We start from the raw sequence: 22,476 nt of genomic DNA on the forward strand, positions 1-22,476 counted from the left end.
ACACCTCACAACTATCGGGTGTACATGTTTACCAGTTCGATGACAGTAGTTCGTAGGGATATCAGATTTGATGAGGAGAAAGCAATGCGAGTTTTCCTTGTGAGGGAGCTTGAGCTACATGCAGATGGGAGATTTTAGCTCGTAAGGTTGAGGGGCCTCAAATTGATGTGGAGAAGCCACATGCAAAGGTTTCGAGAGTGGAGACATCCACTCAGGAAGAGTCTTCCAGAGAGGGAAGAAAGCACACTAGAGAGGCTAACAGATTTTTGGATGATGCCTGAGAGAATGAGGGAGCACCCACTTCTCAGCACAGACAGAGGAGGTCACCAAATAGGTACATTGGATACATGGCACTTATGGGTGCATGTATTGAGATAGATCCAACTTCCTTTTAGGAAGCAGTGGAGCAGACATTTTGGGTTGATGTGATAGTGGAGGAGTATGACTCCATAGTTCGAAACAATGTTTGGGATGTGGTCCCGAGACCGAAGGACAAGTCAGTAGTGAGATCTCGTTGGATTTACAAGGTAAAACAAGCTGCAAATGGTAGCATGGAGAAGAATAAGGCCAGATTTCTGGTTCATGATTTTTCACACGTAGAGGGGATTGGCTATGATGACACCTATGATCCTGTTGCAAGGTACTCGTCAATTAGATCTCTATTGGCACTATGAGCATAGATGGGTTGGAATATCCATTAGATGGATGTGAAGACTGCCTTCCTCAATGAATGATTGAGGAAGAGGTGTACATACAGTAGCCCAAAGGTTTTGAAACCTTTGATTGTAAGTTACAAGTATGCCAAATCAAGATAACATTATATGGCTTGAGGCAAAAACCCCATGCTTGGTAAACCAAGATAGATAGCTACTTCAATGTGTTGGTAAGTTACACTAGACAAGTAGTTTCTATATCATTTTAAGAAAACAAAGAAAGAGAAGAAGGTTATGAGAGGGAAAATCAATCTTATGAATTAGAAGATAGTAAAAATAGAATGGTTTCTATATAACTAACATCAATTGAAATTGGAATAATATATATAATAAATAATTTTTTATTAAATTAGAAATTAAGGTCTTTTTATTAAATTAGAAAATATTGCTAGAGAATGCTCTTTGACATATTAATATAAAAAAATTATTAAAAAATAATTGAATCATTAACACTATTAATATTATATTTTTTTATAAATTTAATAAAAAATAAAAATTTAAATTAAATAAAAAAAAGTTAAGAATAAAAGATCTTCACTTAAAATACTTAAATTACAACCATAGTAAATCGAATTCTAAAAATAATTAACATATAATGTAACTGTATAACTCATTAATACTCGGTAATTAAAAAGAAAGTTTCCAACTTAGAAATATGATATCAAAAATTAATTTAATATTATTTTAATAAATTATATAAAATATTATATTGCCCGGCTTTGAGAGGACTATCTCTCCATTTCCCGTAAACATGTAACGATCTTAGACTTAAACATCCAAGTATTCTGAAGTATATTTCACGAAACCATATAACAATGGGTTTGACAGAAATAATTTACAATGTTAAACAGGACAGCGGAGAAAAAAATAAAAATAATTAATAACGACAAAATTAAAGTAAAATTTGAAAATTATGTATATAATATGGAACTAGATAAAAGAGAAATGAAAGAAAATTATAAATTAAATTGATACATAATCATAAATGAGATTTGAAATAAATGAATTTATCGTTTATTATAAAATAAATGAATTTATCAATAAATTTACGGTTCATTATGTCACGCTCAAGTCCAGGAGATATAAAGCGGTAATGGAAATGAAATCCACACATAATGAACAAATCGGCAATCGAAATGAAAGCCACAACAAATGAAGAAATATGGTAGAAATGAGGAAAGAAAGGCAGAATACAAATAATTCAGGATGGTTTCACTTTCTATTCATTAACACCTCGGGAGGGCTGGAGGAGGAGGCTCCAAACTTGCCAAAGGACCGCGACCGTTCTTCACCAGAAACGCCATGTTCAATCCCCATGATAAATGGTCTTCTAAATGGCAATGCACAAACCACATTCCTGAACCAAATAAAAAAATAGGGTGATGAGCAAATTAATAGTGGTTATAAAAGAATAGGTGGTTAAATATACCTGGATTATCAGCTCTGAATCTTATGGCAACCCACCCGCTCATTGGAGCGATTATTGTGTTGCGTTGAGGGGGGTCAACCAGATTAAAGTTGAGCGGATCAGTTACTGGGTTATAGTTTCCCAGCCCTTCTCCCACCACATAGAAACTGTAACCATGAAGATGCATTGAATGATTCTCGGCCACGAAGATGTTTGTCGTCTGAAATACCAGTTGTACTGTAGAATTGTATTCCAGCACTTTCACTTTTGTTGCGGATTCAGGATCCCAAAGAGTTTTGGGTATATCATCTCCCGTGTAGTTGAATGTAAGAAGAGGATTTGAAGGAAAATCCGTGGTAAAGACGCCATTAACGCCAAAATAATTAGCTTGAAGCAGAGCGATCGTGGGCAGCGTAAATGATATGTTGTTCACACTTGCGGTCAGCATCGTTCCATTAGGGCCTGCACAGGTCCTCCCAATGGGGCACGGACGCAACCCGAGACCAACTGTGGAGATAAGGCTGTTATCTATGCTTTGCGGAACGTCTACTGGGTATTCCACGAAAGCCATGCTTCGCAGTCTTCTTGTAAATCGAGTGACAGTTGTGGTGTCACAGTCATTGTAGTATGGAATACTAGGGAAAACGGGACTACTGGAATTTTGATGCCCAATATACTCTAGAATAGCAGTAGTCGTGGTGTTATCAATAGCGGCAGTACCCAAATTAGTGTATGGTCGAGCGGCCATATAGTATTCGCCCACCGTCTGGTTGGCTGTGAGAAGAACATCAATAGTCTGTCCGGGAGAGATCACGATAACGTCCGTTTTGTAGGGTTTGGTGTAGGAAGCATCCACAGCTACAACTGTAAATTCGTGGCCTGCTATCTTGAAAAAATGCGCATTAATAAGTGCAGCATCGACAATCCGCAGAAGGTATGTTTCTCCATATCATTAGTTTCTAACTCAATTTTCAACATCACAAGTTACAGATCTTTACTAAAGTCTATGTAAAGTTAGTACCTGATGTCGAGCACGAATACAGGTCTCCCGGCTGTCCATTTATGGTGAAGGCATCTGATATATTGGGTGCACCACCTGTGAGGAGTGCTTCATTTATAACGTCAATGGGGTTACTATTCCACCATTCTCTGTTTAATCACATCAACCCTTTGAACCAGTATTAACCATCGAAATCCTATAGGCAAACAAACATTTATGTATTGAATCTCATAGCGACTCATTACCTATAACTATAGGAATTTCCTCATTGGGTTTGGGAAATGGATATAAGCTGCCATTTTTAGGATATATTACGAAAGCTCCATACACTGGAGCTCGGAACCATGAGATATGAGCATGCCACCACAAGGATCCATCCTGTCCAGTAACTGTGAATCTGTGGGTATAATTTCCACCAGGTTGAATGTGGCATTGTGTAACATATGCCGGTCCATCGGCCCAACATGTACGTAACTGCCTCACTCCATGCCTGACACATATTGATAAGCCACGAGTATTATAATCAAAACTATCAATAATTATATTTCTCAAAGATTCACATCGGGTTTGAATAGACATAACAGTGAATAGTGGCATTGTACTGGGTGTTGTTAATAACTTTAACAATAACAGTGTCTCCGTTGTGGACACAGAGTTGGACCCGGTAGCTGTCCATTGACAACAATTATTGTATACTGGTTGCATAGCCTTGTAACGTTCTTCGGTGCAATCTGTGCAGGCGTTCAAAAGAAACAATCAAAATATTGCGGAAAATTGATTAAGCTAAAACCGACACCTTTGTCTTCCCAAGGTTATAGCTATGCAAAAATAAACCTTAAAAATAGTGAAAAAGTCAACTTACGACGAAGGTATGATAGTGTATTTTCGCGTTTCTAACGGAAGCCAAACATGTAATAAATGATAGGAGAATAAGAAGCCTGGCTGAAAGCAGTCGTACTGATTGCAAAGACATTGCTGCAGAACTAGATATTCTAGTACTACGCTTGCAAAGCATAAAAGAGGTCTATAACCAATAACTAATAACTATAACCCGAATGGATTAGCCAATACAAAATCGAAGCTTTGTAATCGAATGCTCTGATGTTTTGGTTTTCACCTAAGGAGAACGAATATATAGGGGAAAAAATGTGTGAAATTACAGCAGTGGCATCATATGCCTTTGCGTATCATGACACATCGTTCAATTTTTAATCCAGACCTAATAACAACGGGCCCGAAGTGATCGCAACATATTTGGCAGCATGTGCATTGTAGTAAATAGATTTATATGTTTGACTCTACTTCGAAAGATATCTAGTTTTTCCCACAATACCTCCGCGTTCCGACCGCAACATCTGTAAGGTTTGGTAACATGTTTTTAATTTTCATTACGGTCAACTTTATTGCGTATAACAATGCACAAAATAAATGAGATTGCACATTGTCAATCAGATGAAATCTGAAAGAAAACTTATTACGTATTAATCAAGAATGAAGAATGTAAGAATGTAGATTAAACCTAAACGTAATTAAGAACGTACAACAATGGAGACGCAATTTGGTTGCAGATTCTTAGATCTTACGAATATCAACAAAGTCAAATAATAAATTCCCTAAACAATCAATCTCTCTTTTCTTACATTTAGATTCTCATATATCTTAACAATAAGAGCTAAGTGTAATAATTAATTTCACTCTTAGCTTAGATATCTAAGATATCATAGAATTTGGATGATTTCAAAAAAAATTATCTTCATTATTAAACAATTTAATAATCCCGTTTCATAAAACTTTACCTTGCAATACAATAATCCAAAATCTTTATAGGGAAACATTACAATTTAAATAAATAAATGTAACTAAATAAATAAAGTGTAATTTTTACATAGGTTTAATTTCGAGCGGAATAATCTTCCCTTACCACTAATATACAAAACTCAATAGAACTTAACAGCCACTCCAGATCATTTATTTTCAGTCTAACATCAAATATACTATGAATAAATAAAGCTTAATCTAAATATTAATACAAACCAATTCATCAATACAATTACTAATTCAATACTTTTTACTCCCGAAAAGATGGACTTCACGAAAATGTAACAGTAATGAATAGCTCCTTTAATACATGGAAGATCCTCCAACATCACTCGAATCTAATGGCACATCCATCTAGAACTTGTAACTATTAATAATTTAGATTGAGTGGAGATTATAAGCAATAATGAATGTGTTGTTATGGATAAATGGAGCCATCATTTAAATGCCTATCCCCCATGAAGAATATTCAAAACTTGCATGTGTTGCCATTAGTTATGGAATGTGGCCAAAATATGCAGAAGACAATTGTTGTTCTAGGGATGATCTAAGGTACTGAGCTTTTAATTTTTGTGAATTATTATCATTCATGGGTTATTTTTCTTTAATGATGATAAAGCATGAGTAGGTTGCCTCGTGCATTAAGTCTTTATAAAGGTAAACTTGCTCTCCTTAGTTGTTTCTTTTGTTCTCTTAGCACATGCTCCATGCATTGTTAACCTTGTTTCACTTTTTCTTTGTTGTTGTGCTATTTCTCAACCACTTCCTTGGACCATTGCAGTTGGATTGGTTGGGTTACCCCTTCGGTTTGGAATTATCTCTCTAATGGTTGTCTTGCCCCTTTGGTTCCTTCTTTAAATAATTTCATCCTTACGAGGAGCCCTGGTATCCCTTTGCTTCTCTTCTCCATGGCTACCCATGCCCTTAGCTTCCTTCTTGCGAGTATATATCTATCTTATGGGATGATTGCAACATCCTTCATTTTTGTTAATAATGTATCGTCACTACACTAGGAGAAACTGAAGGGTCCCCTACTATAGAGGACATGGAGGTGCTCTAGAGGTTCTCGGGCCTAACAAAGAGTAAATCTTTAGCATATCTTTTACACCCAAAATCGATATAATATTCAAGGTGAAATAATAGAATTGAAATGTGACATTGTAGGAGAGAGAGGATGTTTGCAAGTACCAAACTGACTAGAAACTACCTAGAGAGGTAGGAAACTGAATTTCCCAAATAGATCACAGTAGAGGAAGATACAATGAATAGATGTATATTGTAGATATCTACTAACATTTAAAAATTTTACTTAGTCACGTATTGTTGGATCGTAAAGTGGCCAAGGAGATAATCCTACTCATGTTGAATGAGTTGCATCTTTTTATGAAGACTTGGACATACACCTAAAATGATTTTAAGACCATATTGGCCTTCCTTTAAATCCACAATGCTTGCCAAGTAACAAAAAGGAGTTTGTCATAGTGAACATTTTACAAACTTCTAGGTATGAATGCCTACTCATTATTTTTGTTGTTTCTTTGTCTCTTTTTTTTTGTTTTCTGTATATATGTTCAAGGATAGATTATGCTGTAAAGGAATACAAAAATAATATCTATGTTTTTTCGCTATGATTTCATAAACTTAATGTTTGGATGTTGAAGAAATTTGGGTGTTATCAATGGTATGACTTTCTAGGTGGAAGACTAGGGCAAACCATAACTAGGTATATTGTGCAGTTCTAATGCATGAATAAATGTTTACCTTACAAAAGAAGGACTAGAACATCTATTAGTTATATTACTACTATATCAATCCCAACATAACTCTATTAGAGATTTTTGAATACTTTGGCTATGAATGAAGTCAAACAATTTACTTTGTTCATATCTTTTAGATTTCTAGAATATTATGAAATTTGCAGTCAACATAAAGATGCCCACTATAAGGTAATACAAAATGTCACAATGTCTTACAATAATTTTGTAAGTGTCCTACCATAACCCTCCTATTTAGATGCATTATTAATGTATACAACCTATTAGATAGTTTGTTAATAGTCACTCATTAAAAGGGTCCTCTTTATTAAAAAAAACCCAACTTAGTTCTAACGATCTCATTAGAAGTGGACACATGGGTAGTTAATATTCTCCACACACACACACACACACATATTGATCCATAAATTGTTGTGGGTATTCCATTGGATAATTTATCCCAGTGGATATAATAAAATATATTCAAAAATCTAAAACCTACACTATAAATGTTTATTTCTCCTTAGATTTATGGATTTGTTAATTATTGTTTATTGCATATGCACGTAAATTATAATTATGTAGGAAATAGAGGAAAAATAGAACAATCACTCGCAAACTAGAATAACATAAGACATGACTCAATAATCCTTATTGGAAGAAAATCCAACAAGAATGTGAGGTTAATCCACTCTCTCTTTCTCTCGAGGGAAATGGATGAAGTACAAAGAAGTGACACTTGTGGCATGTTTTTTTCTACAGTGTTGAAGCCCTTTATGTTTTCTCCCTTATGATGCACTCTTAACTACTCTACTCATTTATAGATAAAAGCACACTCGAATAGAATGGAACACCCTTTCTTCCTAGTGGCTCGATTATAACACACCCTCATAGCCTACTAGTGGTTAACGTTAACCCCTTTAACTCTTAGATATAGTTACAACATTGACTCCTCTAGAGTATTCTTCATCATGATCACATGGATAGGCTATTTTCCATGAATAATGGGGTTCAATGTGGCGCCCTCTTAAATCATGGTCGTTAGAATACAAAGATCAAGTTTCAGGTGGCATAACACTTTCATGTGGAAGAAAATTGATAAAATTCTTGTGCCATTGGATTGTAAGGTCCCTTTCTAAATGATCACTTCTAGAGAATGAATCAGTATCATATTGATTCTAGTGGTCTATAGAGATTAAAAATGAGATTAATTAATTCATTTTTTTAAATGTCTATTGGGTGAAAGTTATAAATTAGAGACCCGTGGTATTATTATAATGCATGGTATTATTATCACCCATGGTATTTCAATGAACCATGGTATTCTGATGATAAAAGAGAGATTGGAGCTCACTTTTTGGGTGTGATAGATTATCTTACTGTTATTTGGAAAGATATTGGCTTCAAACACTTGGAAAAAACCATAAGACATTCTAGTTTTGATTGTGAAAGATTCAACCCTAGTTAGTGAGGTGGAGGTATTATTCTAGTTTCTCACATTGGGCATTCAAGAGATTTGATTTGGTTTGGTTTTGGTTGTGAAGCAAATCCACCCTATTTGATTAGGAGGAAACATCACACATATTTCTCATAGGTATATGTTGTTCAAGAAAAGGATCCATCTCCCCACCAATTCGTGGTGGCAATATGCAATTCATGGAAATGAAAATGAGGGTCATACCACTAATCTCAGGCCATAGGGGTTAGGATGGAGGGTTGAACCATATTTTTATTAGCAATTGTGTTCCAATAAATTGATTTTTTTTTTTGTTTTATCTAAAAGGGGCTGCTTGCATATTAATAAATCAAATTTAATTTGCTTCTTTCTTGTTTTCAAACTTATATTTGTGGCTATGTTTTTATTTTCCTTGTCATATAATTTATGTGAAGATTTCATCCAAAGTGTTTGATGAAATGTGTAAAACATAAGAATCAAAAGTTTTTCAATTTTGGTCATGCTAATTTAGTAAGGGATATTGCAGTGGTATCAAACTTATGCATCTTGCCTTCCTGAGGGGTTTTCAATTTAAGATTATTTTTTAGAATTGTATCTCGTTAGTTGTAGCTGGGAATTAGTTCTCTCAATGAAAACATTTCATCAATAAGAGTGCTTGTGAAAATTGTTGTAATGTTTTGAAAACTATAACAAGAATATAACAAGATTTCTTGAGAAATATGAGGTGCTGGAAGTTGGAAATCCTACTGGTAATATTAGTGAAGGGAGGAAGAGTAGAAAGTTAGAAACTCTATCAGATAGAAAAAAAAATATTTTGGTGAAAGTTGTGTTGGATATGATGCTCAATCCTTATCCTCACCCAAAAGAAAAAGAAGTAGATCAGGTAACGAAACCAAAAATTTGGCCCTCTAGATCAAATGAAGAAGGACCTAGAGATACATTTTCGAGAATTGACATAGCTTAGATAGGCACGCACAACAAATGATTACATTTCATAATCCTGAGAGGAAGAAGAAAACTTAGAAATATCTCCATTATTAGAAATGAAGGTAGATGATGGTACGAATCATAATTATTCTTCGGGTTGCTTTAAAGAAAATGCATATTTTTTAGAGATGCTCAGTATTGGATAACATTGAATCTACATGGGATAAAGATTGAACCCATATGTAACCATTAGGCAATAATAATCAGATTGAAAATGGTAATTACTGGAAGATAATTCTCATGGTCTATTGGATGATGTTCAATATGTTGCATCTATGAATGTATCTATTCAAACATTTAGTGACCCTCAAGGCTTGGATGGATTAGCACACTTTCTTAAGCATATGTTGTTCTATGCAAGTGAGAGATATCCTTTGGAAGATAGTTAGATGGAGTATATTACAAAGCATCAGGGGTGGTCAAAAACATTTACCAACTCTGAGCATACCAACTTTCATTTTGAAGTGAATTTTGATTATTTTTAATAAACATTGAACATATTTGTTCAAATTTTCAATCATCCCTTAATGTCACGTGATACCACATCAAGGAAAATACATGTGGTTAATTATGGAAACAATAAAAATATTATGGTGGATGCTTGTAGATGGAATCATTTGCAAAATATACAAGCTCCAATGACCATTTATTTCATAAATTCAACATGGGGAGTTTGGATACCTTAGGTGCATCCTAAAGAAGAAGGATTGGACGTAAAAAATGAGTTGATTAAGTTCTATTATAGCCATTATTCTTCAAGTAAAATGCATATTGTAGTATACGAGAAAGAAAATATTGTGGACCTTCAAAAGATCATGGAATATAATTTTAGTGCAATTAAAATACTCAACACAATTATCCATATTTTGTGCGTTTTCCTTTTCACCCTAAGCTCTTACTGATTCTCATGAGAATAGTACAAATTGATGAATACAACACTTCAAGTATTTTATGGCCGATCACTCCGAAACTGAAGAATTATAAGGAAGTGTCTTCAAGATATCTAAGTCACCTCTTGGGCTTGAGGTAGATGTCTCATTTCTTTTCCTTCATAAAACCTTTGGTTGGGAAAGAATCTTAATTGTAGGGTAGATAGAAAGTAGCTATGAATGTGAATTCTTTCAAATAAGGATTGAAATTACTAATGTAGGGAAAGAACATATGAAAAAAATAGTTAAGAATACATTTCAGTACCTCCATATTTTGAGGAAAAGTAATATTATTGAATAGATCTTTCATGAGGTATGAGGCATTTTCAATACAATATTTCATTTTCGAGACAAGATTCCACTCATCAAATATGTGTGGTAGAGTGTGACAGTGATGCATATGAGCATCCAAAGATTTCTAAGGGAAATGGGGAGTTTGTTGTACCAATAGAATATATATTCCAACATCTAATTCAACCATTATATTTATTTCTTATGTGTGTGTGTGTGTGTGTATCTTTGTCATTAGTTAGAAATGACATGCTTAAGGTTACAGTGGAGACAATTAATTAGTCTTTCAATCCAGATTGGATCATTATATTATTTGTCATCCATATTGATGCTTTCAAAGCGGAAAAAGTGGAGGAATAAACTCTTAGGACCTTTTTTACCAGCAGGACCCAATTTGGAAAATTAGTGTTTGAAACCTTCCATCAACATTTTGAGGCATCAAACAATGTTTTTTGGGGGTAAAACTTTGGCACTTTAGCACCTCACATTTTTTCTTATTCTACAGTCATAGACCTCTTCAACAATGTAAGAATCACATCAATCAGAGTTCGCATCAGAAATTATTCCACTCACAAGTTAACCTTCTTCTTTTCACAACCATAATTTGAGAGGATGCCATGTCAACCACCATTATTCATAAAAAATGGGCTACCCACATGATTATGATGTAGAAGACACTAGGGGATTCTATATGGTAACTTTCGTTGAGGGTTGAGGTAGTCAAATCTAACCACTAGTAGGTTATAACATTGTGTTATAACTGAGCCACTATGAGGAAAAGGGGTTTCATTATTTCAAGTGCATTTGGTCCATGGTTGAGGGAAAATAGTAGAGGGAGAGGAGATAGAGCAAACAAAGGAGATATGCTGAGGTAAGAATTGAGCCTTGTAACAGTGGAACTCTTGTTAATGAAATTTCTAGCCTTATGATATTTTTCACATATATGTGAGTTAAGCACAGCCTTGACCAGGGAGTTGGGCCCACTCTTCTAATCACGTGTTGTGCGTGTCCTTTTCATGTATATTTTTTTTTACTTGTTGTATTTTCTTTATTGTTGTTACAGATTTCCATAGATTGTTGTGAATGATTTTGTTTCAGCAATTTAATTTCCATTACTGTTACAACAATACTTTAATTTCTTAGTCACTGACCCTTGGTCAATGTAAGATTGTAACCTTGATCCTGCATATACTTTGCATGTTACCTTGAAAAGTGTATGCACCCAGATTGACATATTAATGTGGTAAAGGGTTGAATAATTTGTTCATTCTCGAACACCAACATTTTGGCACCGTTGCCGAGGAAGGCTAGCAAGGTGCAAGACATGATCTGTATCGACCAGAGGGTCAATCTCTCATCCTAGGGAGAGAAGGAGTTTTCTCACTCTGCTCCAGGCCCTGCGCGTAGTCATTTCTTTGTTTTGTTGTTTTTCTTTCGGTTTTTTCCTGTTTTTATCTTTAGGTCTAATCTCTTGTCTTGGGGAGGGAATGGTCTTTGGAGGCCCTGCTCCAGGTATTGAGCTTAAATTTTTCCTACATTTCTATTTATTTTTATTTTTGAAAAACTAATCTCTCGTCCTGGGGAGGGAATGGTCCTTTAACGCACTGCTCCAGGTCCCGAGCTTGAGATTTCCTTGTGTGCATTCTTTTCTTATTTGGTTTCTTGTCTTGGGGAGGGAAGGGTCCTTTGACACCTTGTTCTAGGCCAAAAACCCTAGGTTTCTTTTTCTTTAGCTGTTTTCCTTTCCACTTAATCTCTCATCTAGGGGAGGGAATGGTCCTTTGACACCCTGCCCCAGGTCTTGAGCTTTAGATTTCCTTTCAAATTGTTTTTTACTAGGAAGAAAGAGGTAGAAATTTGAAAAAATCTTATCATTTCACTCAAGTGGCGATGTAAGCACCACCCATTCCACTAAAAAATTGACAGGAATATCTAAAGGAGGAACCTCAAAGCAACACATGAAGAACATCTTCTATTATGGTAAGAAATGGCTCACATTATTACTTTTGAATTCCTTATCAGAGATCTAGGAGGAGTGACACAAATGCACATAATTCCTCCATCTTCTCTAGCAAATTTTCATCGTTTAGATAATGAGGACCCAGATACATTCTTATTTGAGTTTGAATTACTTTGTAGAGGATATGATTATTGTACTAATGATCAAAGGTTGAAAGTGTTTCCTCTTACTCTAAAAGGAGTAGCTCTCTGATGTTTCATGAGCCTTGGTGGGAACTACATCAATTCATTGGAGGACATGAAGAATGTATTCTTGGAGAAGTACCAAGAATATTGCAAGGCAAATGAAGATATTTCCAGTATGATATAAGGGGAAGAGAAAGCTTGGAGGACTATTTGGAGCAATTTAAATACAACCTTGAAAAATCAAAGCATAAGCATTTGGAAAAAGAGATCTTAAAAACACTCATTCTTAAAGGAATCAAAGATGAAATTTTAGAAATCTTAAATCTGATAGGAAAATCTGACATTTTTCAGCTATCATATGACGATGTTTGTGATTTATGCATAAGGTATTTAAGAGGAATATCCAAGGATGGTAAGAATTATAGATAATTTTCTTCTTTCCTTTCCAAATCTGCTACAAGGACATGAGATATAAGAGATGAAATCAGTGATTTATTTGAACATTTTAAAGTTGATTTTATTAGCTCTCTAAATTCACAATTGCATGCTTTGTAGGTTAAGAAAATTCAAGCAGAATTTGAAGAAGTAATTTTTCCTCAAGGCCGAAAGGAGCATCCCATCGATAGTTTCTCTTTCTTACCTGGGATGAAAAAAACATTTCCAAGAGATGGAGAAGCTACAGCAATTTCACAACCATGGAAACCTTTGCCTACGTGTATGTTTCAAAACACTTCCTCTCCATTGTCTTACTTGCATAACCTATTATGGAATACTCGTGTTAGGGCAGCCATACTAAAAATATCACAAAAATTCATCCATATTCTTTTGCATCTTTTCAAGAACACCTTTCTTGCGTATCAGATTCATCCACACATCCCAATCAACTACATCATAAAAATCCTCCATGCCCTACACAATATCCTGCTCAACTCATCCCACACCCTCACCGTAATAAACTAGTACAACATGCTTACATTCTTTAATTACAAAATCTACATACCCTTCCCACCAAATCTATCTCGCATACACAGTTGCAGAAAACTTATATCGAGATTGGAAATGTTTAAAATCCAAAAATTGTAGAAGAAAAGGAGGTTTCTTCTAGTTTGCGTCAACAATTTGTTTTACAAACTAAAGAACTTCATGATATGACAACAATGGGAAATCAGGAAAGTAAAGGACATATTGAAGGTTGGTTTCACTCCATTAGTTGTTTGCAGCGTCACTCCATACTCCAGCAATTTTTGACACCATATTTTCAAGGGAAGTTGGTCTCTCATACCTTAGTATTTATTGAGAGACATTTCTCAAATTTGGGTTTGTATACACTTGAGGCCTTATTTCTAAAATGGCTCCAATGGAAGTACTCTTTTTTTTTTCGAGAGAAAAGCCGTAATTTCCACTAATTTCAGAAAATTACATGTTGTAGATGCGAAACGCATATTCAGAAGTGTGGGCAATGCCACATACAATAAACAAATACTTCAAGAGAAGTATTCCAGAAAAGCCCAGAAACAGGGCAGCAAGTAAAGAGTATGTAAACCCCAAAACGGGAGGATAACCATACCCGTCACCGCGAAAACAACAAATAAAGCAAGAACATAGCTGCTGAGGGAGAAAATGAAACAATAAAACATCTAAATCTGGTTGTCTAAGCAAGTAGGTGAAGCATGAAATGAGGAAAGTGCAGCCATGGTAGTCACGCTTCCCCCGCCCCCTCAAACTCTCCTCCTGAAACCCGACCAAACCAGAGGTAGATACCAAATTTCCAAAACTTCATCAGCCACCTGCAGAAAAACCGACAAAAAACGGTAATGATGCGGCACGAAACAAAACCAGTTCCCTCAATGCGTCAATACTGCAGAGCTAACGAGCCATCAAAAAAGCACCCACTGCCCCAGCAGAGGAACCCCGTCGGTCCCAGCCAGAGCAGAGGTAGGTCCGGGGGTAGAGGCGGCTAGGACAGCCACCTTACCCCCACGAAAAATGATCCGAAGACCAAAATAAACTCGCCCCCGTTCCGCCGCGCAGTAAAAAACCCAAAGAAACAGTGCAAAGCCGCCAAGAAGAGCCGCCTGGATGAAGCGAGACAGGGCCGCCGAAGCCTACAAGGCACGCCGCAACCACCCGACAGGTGCGATAGAGAGCCCCGGATCACTACCGATCAGAGCCCAAGACGAGTGGGCCACCGAACTGGTACCACAGAGTCGAAAGGAGGAAGCAGGGGCCGATTGAAGCGCCGCCACAGGCGATTCAACACGCAAAAACCCCAACTGATAAGCAGCAAAGGTCACCAGCAGACGGGAATGGCGTCGATGTCAAAACGAAAGCGTAGGATGGGTCGCTAGAACCAGGGGCGGCCCGGCCGCCACTACCCAACGGCGGAAGCAGGGGCAGAAACCCTATCTCCGCGCAGCTCCTCTAAAATTATTATGATTCACCATTTCCCTCCACACTCTATTGACAGATTGTTATCTTGTTTGGATGGATTAAAACCCCATTGGAAGTACTCTTATACGTAAGTATGTTTTATTTTTCAAGGTATAATAGGTTAGCGTCGAAAATAGAATAAATAAGTATATAAATAATTTTTGTTATATGTAGAATGAGTTGTGTTTGTTGCAACTTGATAAGTATATCAATATTAGTGGTAAAGATTTGTATTTAATTATGTATGTAGATGTATTATATTGAAAAATTAGATTTCTACAAACACTCATCATCATTTTGAAAATAAATTCTTGATTATCATATCTTATGGCGTGTGGGCTTGATAAAATCACTAAAATCACAGTTGGTACAACCATGTTTTGGGGGCCAAAATGGGAATATTTTCAAAAACCTGTTTCTATCCTAGGTAGTCCTTTATTTCTACTTTCTAATCCAATTTGAATCACTGAATTTGGATTTGAAACGAAAAAAATTATGACTAAAACATTGATAGTATGCCTAGTAGGCAGCTCAGGAACAGAGTTGGGACAGTCAGCTTTTGGAGGCCTAAATAACTAGATTTTGGAAACATTCTTCTATGGTATATCACCCTATTAATATAGTTTACAATGAAATTTGAATCACTCAATTTAAATATCATATGAAAAAGTTATGACCCAGATACTGACTATCTATCGTAAATCAACACCTTTAAAACAATGTTTTTTCCGACTGTTCCTTCGTTCATTTGACCCATCAATTCTTCATGATTTCAAAAAAAGTTTCTATTGGATATATTTACATGAATCTAATTTAATATATAATTTTAATCTGTTCAATCCATCATCAAACGAAAACGTTATGCTTAAAATATCCACTATTGGTCTAAGCTAGGAAATCGAAAATGACTCTGTTATGCAGGTTGTTCTAAGTAAACTTGACATATCTTACCATCGAATTTTCAAAACCTATTTATATTGGTGATATACCTTTGAATTAACTCTCATTTGGCTTTTGAATCACTCAAATCGAATGAAAAACAGAGTTATGATTAAAACACTGCTCATTAGTATGGTCGATCACTGCTCTCCCACAGGTGACAAATAATTTTTTCCCTGTTTATCATTCTGTGGATTTGTTTTATAGAGTAACTAGTTATTTTTTTCATATTTATTGGATTTAGAGAGCCCGGTCACCTCTCTTCTTCCATGATTACATGTTTTATTATAGGTAGACGCTCGTTTTTTGCAAGTCCCAAGAGAATAAAGGAGGTCAATTTGTTTTTGAACAAATGATTCTTGAAGGCAATAATAATGAAATAATATATTTTCATCCAAGCATCTATTAAGAAATCTAATATCATGTAATTTTGATTCTTTCAAGGTGCCATGGAAATTGATCATAAGAGTTTGTTACAAAATTATTCCCGTTATTTCTCACCAACAACATGAAGATTTTTTCATTACCTAATGGATTCATAATAGGAGAAATGGAGAATTGATTTCCATTTGAAGATCCAAGTCATTTCTGCCAAAACATTTTTCCATTCATTTACCATTGACAGATTGACAGATTGTTGTTTCTTGAAATAGATTGATATTCTCTTAGGAACAACATTGCTGCAATTAAAATCATAGTCGTTGCAACTTGAGCTATTTATTTATTTACTATTTTTCAATAAAATTTTTGTTTCTTTTCTGATTTATTTTATGATGTTGTTTTTGTTCTCAAAATAAATGAAGGAAGTTCTCAGGTTTCATGATGTCTCTCCATATCTATCCAGTTGTTCCTGAGTCTTATTAGTATATGGTTTCCTCAGATATAACTGTTGTTACTCCGCCAGTGTTGTTACTCCACTGGTGCTATTACTCCACCGGTGCTGTTACTCTACAAGTGTTGTTACTCCGTCAATGTTGTTACTCTGTCGTTGTTGTTACACCGCCAGTGCTGTTACTTTGCCAGTGTTATTACTATGTTGGTGTTGTTACTCCGCTAGTGGTGTTACTTTGCTGGTGTTATTACTCCACTGGTGTTGTTACTCCGTCGATGTTGTTACTCCGTTGGTGCTATTACTCAATCACTATTGTTACTCCACTGGTGCTGTTACTCCGTTAGTGCTGTTACTCTGTCGGTGTTGTTACTCCGTCAATGCTATTACTCCACCGGTGTTGTTACTCCGTCATTGTTGTTCTTCTGCCACTGTTGTTACTCTGCGAGTGTTGTTACACTGCTGGTGCTGTTACTTAGCCAATGATGTTACTTCATCACTATTGTTACTCCATCAGTGCTGTTACTCAGTCAGTGCTGTTAATCCATTGGTTCTGTTACTCCACTGCTATTGTTACTTCGCTAATGCTATTACTCAGCTAGTGTTGCTACTCCACTTGTGTTGTTACTCTGCTAGTGTTGTTACTTCGTAGGTGATGTTACTCCCGAAATTTTTCTGAGTACCCGGTGTTGTTACTCCTTCGGTGCTATTACTCCTCTGGTGCTGTTACTCTACGGTGAATTTTTTTCTAAGTACCCAGTGTTGTTATTCCTTTGGTGTTGTTACTCGATCGGTGTTGTTACTCCTTCAATGTTGCTACTCCTTTGGTGCTTTTACTTCATGGTGAAATTTTTTCTACGTCCCCGGTGTTGTTACTCTGTGGTGAAATTTTTTCTAGGTACCCAGTGCTGTTACTCCACCCATGTTGATACTCCACCAAGGTAATTCTTCAGGTACGTCCCTAATCAACTCCGTGTATTTGATTGATGTTTCAATTATGACTGAGGACAGTCATATCTTAGTTGGGGGGAGGTGTTGCATTTAATAGAAAATGTATTATATTTAATATCAATGATGTCATGTCATCATTGTTATTAAAATTTCGTGTCAGCTCATACATCTCACAATTATTACCACCATAATCCATAACAATCCGTAACCCCCCCTTATCCACACACATTGGAACTTGAATCATGCGCAACGACATTAACTTGGTGAATGGGAAAAATACATTTAATTGTTGAGGTCTTCTCTAACATAATGATTGCATAGTCAATTTATCTTTGTTTATCTATAAACATAATTTTATTTTTTGAAGGAATAATTATGAAAAGATGATTTCATCATGGCAACTTTCAACTTTCCTAATCTGTCAAGTGCCTGATCTTGTAAAATTTATGATGATGATCACAAAATTGTACTTAAATCTTTCCATCGCTATCTAATGAATTATTCCTCAAACCCCAATCTTAACAAAGAAAAATATATTTATCAATGGTCATTTGAAGGTTATTAGTATTTGAGAAGAAAAATTACCCGAATTGATAATAGTTACTACAAAAATTTTTACGCCATCCCTAGCTCATAAGGAGCTGGCTTGCCACCCAATCTATTAAGTGATATTTTATTGATTAACAATAACCATAGTTAAATTTTAAATAGAAATAGTCAAATGGAGGATAGGAGGTCTCATAATAAGCCGACCTAGCATGATCATAGGTCCTAATAGAGTGACATTACCACTACTGGTCACCAAGCTGGGGTAATGGCCTTCGGTCATAAAACTGAAGGACAAGAGGTCTCATCACGAGCCGACTTGTTCACTTTTGTTAGTTCCCATGAATGGAATTGTTCTTAACTGGATACTAAGCCAGAACTTTGATCTTTAGTAGAATTCTAAGTAAATTGAAATGCTTTTGTAACTATGTACTTATTTCTAATAGATGGGACACTAGCATCTCAATGGGTTAAAAAGGCATCCCTGTCGAGGCTATGGATGCTTGCTGGCAGCAGTGACCATCCCTATGGTATAGAAGTTAATTCAATACTATGATTTACTTGGTTACCTTGTTTTCTCAAAACTAACTACCGATAAAGACATTGTTGCATATATAAGGTTTGCTAGAACTCATGGTTCATGGGGTAATATTTAATCAGTTCTTGGATAATGATGGTTATGGTTTATATCTATTATTGAGTTATAAATATTTACTTTACATATTAGGCATGAAACTCTTAGGATATTTGATATTTGACATTTTGTATCATCTAATCTATCATTCCTTTATTCTACAAGTTTCATATCTTTAACCAAAGATAATTGCTTTACCCAATCAATCTCTATTTAATCCTAGCTTAACAACATTACTATTATTTTGGGGAAGGATGAAGAGGCCTAATTCTAATTTTGAATATTGATGAATTACTAATTGAGGATACTCATGGGATGTGCTATAGAAATATTGATGACAGGGAAATTAATCAGTTTGGGGGAAGGAAATCCTGCTACACTTTTTTATTACTTTCTTTGAGCTTGCATGGCTTCCACCTTCAGAATCAATTACACAAGCTCAACCTACATTGGTGAAATAACATGAGTGTTTATTAAATTTTAGGAGAATGTCATAAAAAAAAAAAAATAAATAAATAAAATAAATAAAATAAAATAAAAAAATAAAAAATAAAAAAATCCACTAGCATTATTCACTCATATTTTTCAAACCATTATTTCCCCTACTTTATACAGAGGCATTGGGTTGCATGTGGGCATGCAACATATTCAGTTTGGGGGAATGTTTGGCTCTTAATTTGTCATTATTATTGATACTTCTTAACATTCATTTAATCTATTTCCACTATTCTTTTATCACATTATTTGTCATAATTTATTATATAATTCCATTTCATAATCATTTATGCTCTGGTCGATAAATAATATCTGATCTCATTTTTTTTTAATAATTCATGATTATTATGCATGATTTTGGTTTATTCATTCGTTATAACCTCACTAATGATTTTAGCCTCCAAGATCTCTTTCAGATTGCAGATTTGGTCTTCAACAGATAATTAGATATTCCAACTCAGGAATTAGTTGGCATAAGAGGTGACAGTTTTGCATTGGATGTTTTGGGAAAATGAAAGCGAATCTGGAAAATACGAGACATGGGTTTTGTTCAGAATGGACCAAATAAGTTTCCTTTTTAGAAGTTTTCAGAAAATTGGTTTTTATTGGGAGAAAAGCAAGGTTCTTCGAAGGACATATTTGCAGATTTACTGTTGCAGCCGTTTTCCAGAATTGCCCAATCATAATAACCATATTTGACTTTTTCTAGCTGAATCATGATGGATAGATCTATGAGATGTCATCTTCAATATTGAGATCAATTTGTTGTAAGTTTCATTTGGATGTTTGTATATTTAAAAGACAGAATTCAGAGAGAAAAAGAGAGCTAGCTGAGGTAAGAATTGAGCCTTGTAACAATGGAACTCTTGTTAATGAAATTTCCAGCCTAATGATATTGTTCTCAAATATGTGAGTTAAGCACAACCCTGACCAGGGATTTGAGCCCACTCTTCTGATCAGGTGTTATGCGTGTGTCCTTTTCATGTATATTTTTTTTAGTTGTTGTATTTTTTTTATTGATGTTACAAATTTCCATATATTGTTGTGAACACTTTTCTTTCTGCAATTTAATTTCCATTACTGTTATAGTGATGCTTTAATTTCTTAGTCACGAAACCTTGGTCAATGTAAGATTATAAACTTTCTCTTGCATATACCTTGCATGTTACCTTGAAAGGTATACACTCCTAGATTGACATATTAATATGGTAAAGGGTTGAATAATTTTTTCATACTCAGACACCAACAATCTCCAGGATAGGTTACTCTACATGTTGTAAAAGCAACGTGTTCCTAAACGTGAGTGATTGCAGTTGATTAGAGAGGCTCACATCTTGAAATATACATGACACTTTCGCGTATGGAAGACGATGGCCAACTTACATTGGTATATGTATTGACCCAAGATGCATGAATGGGTAGTTAGGTTCATAAGAAGATGCATTCTTTGTTGTACCGGCAACCATAATAACAAGAAATAGGGTCTATATCATCCCTTACATGTAACCACTCATCCTTGGGAGAGTAGTTCCATGAACTCTATGGTAGGTTTACCAATAATCGACAAGGGACATGACTACTTGTTTGTGGTAGTTCACAAGTTCAACAAGATGTGTGTTTTTACTCCTTGTAAAAGGGCCATCATTGGGAAAGAAGTATCAAACATGTTCTTTGGATAGGTCTAGGTGCACTTTGGGATACCAAGGAGTAGTGTTTCAGATAGAGGATAGTATTTCTCAGTGCATTCTATAATACATTGTCGGAGAAGATGGACACAAAATGAAGAGATCTACAACTTTCCATCCATAGACAGATGGGCATATAAAAGTAGTGAACAGGACTTTGGTGTAGCTTATGAGGGGATACAACCAAAAGAATCTGAAGATATGAGATGGAAATCCAGTATGTATACAATATTCTTACAATATAGTAGTCCACACTTCTATAGGAAAGTCCCCATTTGAAATTATTGTGGATATTTTCTACCTTCACCTTTGTACATTGCATATGGGTAGCAAGGAGGAGTGAGGGAAGATCTTACAAGAGACATATTAAGGGATGAAAATTTTATAGATAATATTGGGAAGATCCATATAGAGGTACAGGAGACACTACAGAAGTCATAGGAGAAATATATGGCCATGCATGATCAACATAGATTATAGAAATCCTTTAAGGTGGAGAGAGAGCATGGCAATAGTCGAACAACTGAAGTCTACAAGGGCCTAGTAAGAAAATCAAGCCTCTAAGGTACTGTCCCTTCGAGATATAGGAAAATGTGGGTGATAATTCCTATCGACATAGCTTACCATCATGCATGCACATTTACTTAGTTGTGAATGTAGAGAATTTGAAACTCTATGAGTCTTCCATGCTAGATCAAGAAGAGGAACATGTACTACCTTCTATGGAGGATTTGACACAACATGCTTAGGAAAAGTTAACAAAATATATAGTTTTATAGAAGAGGTACAAAAGTACAAGACAAGAGAAGCATAAACTCTATAGATTGGGTTGAAAGGGAAACTTCCAAGTAAAGATAAATGATACACTAGAGTGAAGGTGGAGGAAACACCCATTTAGTAGAAGCTTTTGGGCAGTAAAAGCCTTAGAAAATGGGGAGGTATGATCCGTATTGGATCATAATATTGTTTTTCATCCATCTTGATGCTTTAAGAGTTGAATAAGTGGAGGAATCAACTCTCAATACTATTTTTACTTGTGGGACCTAGTTTGGAAAATTAGTGTCGGGAAAAACTTTACTATTTTAATGTCAATTTTCTTTTCCTATTGAACACCCAAATACCTTTCGAACGAAACACTAATTTCATCATTCAGAGTCCATATGAAAAAGTTATTCCACTCAGAAGTTGACCTTCGTATTTTCATCACCATAATTTGAGAGGATGCCACATCAGCCACCGTTATTCATGAAAAAGGGGATATCCATGTGTTTATGATCTATAATACTCTTGAATATTTTGTATTATAACTCTGGTTAAGGGTCAAGGTAGTTGAACCTAACCACTAGTGGGCTATCGGGTTGTGTTACAATCGAGCCACAAGGAGGAAAAGGGGACCCATTGCTTCGAGTGCATTTGTTCCATATCTAAGAAAAAATAGTTGAGAGGGATAGGAGTTAGAGCACACA

General features: G+C 35.4%; 1 pseudogene; it reads right to left on the minus strand.

Moving 5' to 3' along the window:
- Positions 1–1,939: 1,939 nt before the first annotated feature.
- LOC149165011 (laccase-12-like) lies at positions 1,940–4,094 on the minus strand (annotated as a pseudogene).
- Positions 4,095–22,476: the final 18,382 nt, after the last annotated feature.

Source organism: Pinus tabuliformis, chromosome 5_1 (genome assembly GCF_031772625.1).
Source record: "Pinus tabuliformis cultivar Carrire ecotype Pingquan chromosome 5_1, CPIR1, whole genome shotgun sequence".
Taxonomy (NCBI): domain Eukaryota; kingdom Viridiplantae; phylum Streptophyta; class Pinopsida; order Pinales; family Pinaceae; genus Pinus; species Pinus tabuliformis.